We start from the raw sequence: 6,260 nt of genomic DNA on the forward strand, positions 1-6,260 counted from the left end.
ATGTCCTGGTCCTGGCCAGATACCCTTGCTGAGAGGGAAACAGTCAAATGTAGAGTTGGTTTTGGGAGATGATATTTTTTTCTTGTAAATCATCTCTCTGTTATGCACTGTATTATGTTTTGTATACATATTATATATGATTTGTAAACATTTGAGTGTATTCCTCTTAGACGGGACCTGTGCTTGTGTCTGGATGAGACTTTTAGGTGATCTAAAAACTAAGTACTTTGATAGTGTGCTTTTGTAATCTACACCTGTTTCCTCTTTGAACCAGTTCCCCTTTTGTCTTCCCTTTTCTTGGGTGCTTTAATTGTAATTCTATAACTTTGTACTATCCCATTTTCTTCCTTTTTACTGGCGCTGATATGACCTTAATGTGTTGCAAGCGCCATAAAAACCCTTAAAAACAAAAACAAAACATCAAACTAAGTACACTGATAGTGCGCTCTTGGAATCTTCCTCTGTTCCCTATTTGGACCATTCCCCTTTGTCTTACTTTTTCTCATGCATTTAATCATAAATTTAGAATTTTTAAAATTCTTCCTGTTTTACTGGTGCGTAAATAACCTAAATGTGTTGCAAGCGCTGTAAAACCCTCAAAAAACAAAGTACTTTGCAATAGACTAGCATCCTATCCAAAAGGTAACAAGCAACTGCTATTGGTTTTACACTATAGAAACTGGGATAAACACTGGGTCTATAGGCCTGTGGCACGGATGGACTACTACTTTTTTTACACCACATTAATACTCAATTTCCATAAAAAGTGACATGTGGACCATTTCCCTAGAGTTCCTCAGATTTAGAAACAAGACACGTACGCAACCTTCATATGTCTTACTACCAATGGCCTTCAATATAATGTTTTGATGCATAATTACTTAAAAATAAAAATAAAAATGATTATTCTGAAGTAACTTAATGTGTATTTTGTATCATACATTTTGTTTTATGTTAATGGATATTAAAATTATTATTATTATTATTATTATTATTATTATTATTATTATTATTATTATTATTATTATTATTATTATTGTTATTATTATTATGGGTGGGGTTTTTAGTGGGCGGGCATGTACTTACTGTGTCTTCTATCCCCCTATATCTGTTTTCCAATAGCTCTCTGTCTTAATCTTGGAATGAGATTACTTAATTTTGTCCTGATCGTGGTCGGAGTTCTCGGCTGAGTGAGAGGGAAACAGTTGAATGCTTAGTTATAGTTTTGGGAGATGATATTTTTTCCCCTTGTAAATCATCTCTCTGTTATGTACTGTATTTTTTATTTTATTTTATGAACATATGATTTGTAAACATTTGAGTGTATTCCTCTTGGTTCTTGTGCTTGTGTCTGGACGACACTTTTAGGTGATCTCAAGCTGAGTACACTGATAGTGTTCTCTTGGAATCTACATATGTTCCCTAGTTAAACCATTCCCCTTTGTCTTACTTTTTCTTATGTCCTTTTAATTCTAAATCTAGAATACTTTTACTATCCAATTTTCTTCCTTTTTACTGGCGCTGATATGACCTAAGTGTGTCGCAAGCGCCTAAACCCATTAAAACAAAAACATTATTTTTATTATTATATCATATGAAATGTTTACCTGTTATTAGTTTCTCATTTGTTACGATTATATTATATGCTTTTGATACATTATATGATGCCTGTTGGTACACATGGGATTTACGAGTTGTATTATATCCGAATGCTGTTGATTTTTTAATTCATTGTATGAGTGTATGGATTGGTGGCTTTTGAGTTTTCTTTTGGGTGATAATTAAATAAGTGTAAGAGGTTATGGTGTGTATGTGTTGAATGCATTGATCTCATTTGGAAATAAAGCAAATCTTGTCACTGAAAACTCACGTTTAATCTTTTATGGAGTATACAGGGTAGGGTCTTTTGATTTTTTTGGGCACGGAGTTCAAGTTTGTTGAGTTTTTATATACACACTTACATCTTATTGGCCAGAGACAATTACAAATACTGATATCTATGGAAAAACCAGGGTCCAACGCCTGAGTACTATAATAAAAGAACAGCGATGGAGGCTATTTGGTCACATCTTGTGTCGAGAAAATAACACCCCAGCCCAAACTGCAGACAAAATATTTCCTTCACGGCAACAAATATGTAGGGAGACCACCAACATCAATAGTAACTACCCTGAACCAGAATCTCTCTACATATCGCTGCGTGGGGTTCCTGACCTCCCACAGTGGGCAGGGAGGTACATACTGTGTCTTCTATCCCCCTATGTCTGTTCTCCAACATGCTTTCTGTCTTTGTCTTGGAATGAGATTACTTGGTTTTGTTCTGGTCGGATACCCTGGCTGGGAGGGAAACAGTCAAATGCATAGTTGGTTTTGGGAGATGATATTTTCCCCCTTGTAAATCATCTCTGTTATGCAATGTATTATGTTTTGTTTAAGTATTGTATAGGATTGGGTGTATTCCTCTTAGTGGGGACCTGTGCTTGTGTCTGGATACGTAGTACTTTTAGGTAATCTCAAACTAAGTACACTGATAGTTTGCTCTTGGAATCTACATCTGCTACCTATTTCCCCTTTGCCTTATTCTTGGCTGCTTTAATTGTAATTCTAGAACTTTTTACTATCCCATTTTCTGGGTGGGGATCCTGACCTCCCATAGCGGGCAGGGAGGTACATACTGTGTCTTCTATCCCCTTATATTTGTTTTCCAACACGCTCTCTGTCTTTGTCTTGGAATGAGATAACTTGGTTTTGTCCTGGCCCTGGCTGGGAGGGAAAGTCAAATGCATAGTTATTGTTTTGGGAGATGATATTTTTTTCCCATGTAAATCATCTCTCTGTTATGTATTATTATATTTATTTTGAATGTATAATGTAAGCATTTGAGTGTATTCCTCTTTGTTGGATCTTGTGCTTGTGTCCGGATGGGACTTTTAGGTGATCTCAAACTAAGAATATTGGTGGTATGCTCTTGGAATCTACATCTGATCCCTATTTGTTCCCAGTTCCCCTTTTGTCTTACTTTCTCTTGGGTGTTTTAACTGTAATTCTAGAACTTTTTACTATCCCATTTTCTTCCTTTTTACTGGCGCTGATATAACCTAAATGTGTTGCAAGTGCCGTAAAAAACAAAAAAACAAAGCAACTATCCCATTTTCTTCCTTTTTACTGGCGCTGATATGACCTTTATGTAAAACCCTTAAAAACAAAACAGAAAACCATTCTCTACATATCAGAAAATTTCTGGATTCAGATGAGGCCGAATTAATCCCTGAAGAACTAAGAAATACTGCAGTGCCCTCCGTACTAAGGTCACAACAAGATCTTGACAGCCTCAAACTCTGGCCCAGGACCGTGACCAATGGAAACAATTAACTACATGGATGGAGAGAGCAGCTATACTTATCGACCGTGACTGAATCACACAATTCTCAGCAAGCGATATTCGGAATGCGAAGCTTACTACTATTACTACTACTACTACTTCCATCCTATATATGATCTGTTTTTCTGTGTTACTTCCTACTTTCTATCTTTGCAGTGGAATGGGATTACACTTGGTTTTGTCCTGGCCCAGGCCGGAGTCGTTGGCTGAGAGATGTAAAGGAGATATTTTTTTTCAAAATCATCTCTCTGTTGTGTACTTTTGAAGTTTTTATTTTGAACTTCGTTATTTTAGCTTCTCAGTTTATTCCTCTTCTTAGCGAGGTCCTGTGCTTGTACAATCTGGATTCTACTTTTAGGTAATTTCAAACTAAGTACACCAATAGTTTTCACTTATAATCTACATCTGTTCCCCATTTGAACCAGTCCCCTTTGTCTTACTTTTTTTCTGGGATGCTTTAACTTGTAAATCTAGAATTCTGGGTGGGGTTCCCAGGGAGGTACTTACTGTGTCTTCTATCCCCCTATATCTGTTCTCCAATTGCTTTCTCTTTGTCTGGGAATGAGATGACTTACTTTTATTCTGACCCTGACCGGAGTCCTTGGCTGGGAGGGAAACAGTCAAATGTATGGTTATAGTTTTGGATGATATTTGTAAATCATCTCTCTGTTATGTATTGTGTTTATTTTTTTGAACATATGATTTGTAAACCTTTGAGTGTGTCCCTCTTATTGTGGACTTGTGCTAGTGTAAAGATATGAGATTTTTATGTGATCTCAAACCATGCTCTTGGAATCTACATCTGTTCCATTTCCCTTTGTCTTACTTTCTTGTGCACTTTTAATTGTAAATCTCTTAACTTTTTTACAGTCCCATTTTCTTACTGGCGCTGAAATGCCTAAATGTGTCACAAGCACCGTAAAACCCTTAAAAAAAAACCCAAAAACCGATCTAGAATTTGTTTTGACATTCTGATTTTCTTATTTTATACTGGCACTGAAATGACCTAAAAGTGTCGCAAGCGCCATGTTACCCTTAAAAACAATTATATTTATATATGATCCATCATCCCGAATTGGTGTTATGTCAGACTGATTTAGATACTGAAAATTGAAAATAATTGAACTTGAGCATTTTCTTTTATATTGCGCAATATCCACTTATCATGCTCAAAGCGCTTTACAAAGTGTCCCTGGCCAACAGCAACACGTAACATCTCCCCCAAATTTGTTTTCCTTTTCCATGCTGCTCTCCGTCTTTGTTTTGGATTGAGACTGATCAGTTTTTTTCGAGGTCCTGTCAGGGATCCTTAGCTGGGAGGGAGACAGTCAAATGTTTTTTTTTTTTTTGGAAAGATTATGCTTTTTATTTGTAAATCATCTGTTATGTACTATTACAGTTTTTACTTTTGAATAATTCTTTGTAAATATTTGAATGTATCCTTCATTGTGGAATCCTTTTCTTGTGCAAGGATGGGACTTTTAAGTAATGTCCAAAAAGAAAAAGGAACATCGATGGATTGCTTGTATTGTATCACTTGTAGAGTTGTCTGTTTCCCTATTTGAACCAGTCTCCTTTTCTTTGGTGCTTTTAGCTTCAGATCTACAACTTTCCTTCTATCGAGATAAAGATAAAGGGAGTAAATCTGACTCATGAATGAACAACACAAAATAAACGACGTTTCGGCCTTTCCTTCTATCGCCTTCCTTTTTACTGGTGCTGAAATGACCCCTGTAAACATTAAAAAAAACATGATCCTGTACCGGTATTAGTGAAACTACAGGGATATGTTTCTCTAAGGTGATGTTGAACTAATCTTCTCTATCTTGGTTGTTGCTATACTGGGTGGGGATCCTGACCTCCCTTAGTGGGCAGGGAGGTATATGCTGTGTCTTCTATCCCCCCATACCCGTTTTCCAATTGTTTCCTGTCGTTGTCTTGGAATGAAATTACTTAGTTTTGTCCTGACTTGGCCGGAGTTCCTTGACTTGGAGGGAAACAGTCGAATGTATAGTTATATTTTTGGGAGATGATATTTTTTTCCTTATAAATCATCTCTCTGTTATGCATTGTATTATGTTTAGTTTACTTATTCTATTTGTAAACATTTGAGTGTATTCCTCTTAGTTGGGAGCTGTGCTTGTGTCTGGATGAAACTTTTAGGTGATCTCAAACTAAGTACTTTGACGGTGTGCTCTTGGAATCTACATGTGTTCCCTATTTGAACCAATTCCCCCTTGTCTCACCTTTTCTTTTGTGCTTTAATTGTAATTCTAGAACTTTTTACCATCCCATTTTCTTCCTTTTTACTGGCGCTGATATGACCTTAATGTGTTGCTAGCGACGTAAAACCCTTAAAAACAAAACAAATTTGTTGCTATATGGCTGGTTCTAATTCATTTGTCTAAAATAATTATAATTTATTATCTTTCTTTTGACTGGTGATGAAACGACTTCGAAGTGAATCAAGCATGGACTTTAAAACTTAAAACAAGCATAATCAAGCATTTAAGTGTATTGCTTGTATCAAGTACTCTGAGACTGTGCCTATATCTAGATGGGTCTTTGAAGTGCACAGAGTTCTTTATTGCTGGTACCTACTACTGAATGGCCTAAACATTTTGGAAGAACCACAAACTCCAAAGAACAAATGTAAATTATTTTTTTTTAATTCACAGTCTTTATCCATCCTCGGGGGAATTATTTCGTTTGAATCTATTTCAAGAAAAGACTGATAACCCAGGCATTAGTCATACGATATTGTAGCGTCGTAAAGGAAACCATAGGGGTTAAGTTTCCCTTATATCCATCTATTTTCGTGATTTTGAATCACTCCCTTTGTACGATGATAATCGTAATCTTTCACATTATCATCACA

The sequence above is a fragment of the Berghia stephanieae genome, chromosome 7, assembly GCF_034508935.2.
Source record: "Berghia stephanieae isolate SIO BIC M18660-M18661 chromosome 7, UCSD_Bste_1.3, whole genome shotgun sequence".
Taxonomy (NCBI): Eukaryota; Metazoa; Mollusca; class Gastropoda; order Nudibranchia; family Aeolidiidae; genus Berghia; species Berghia stephanieae.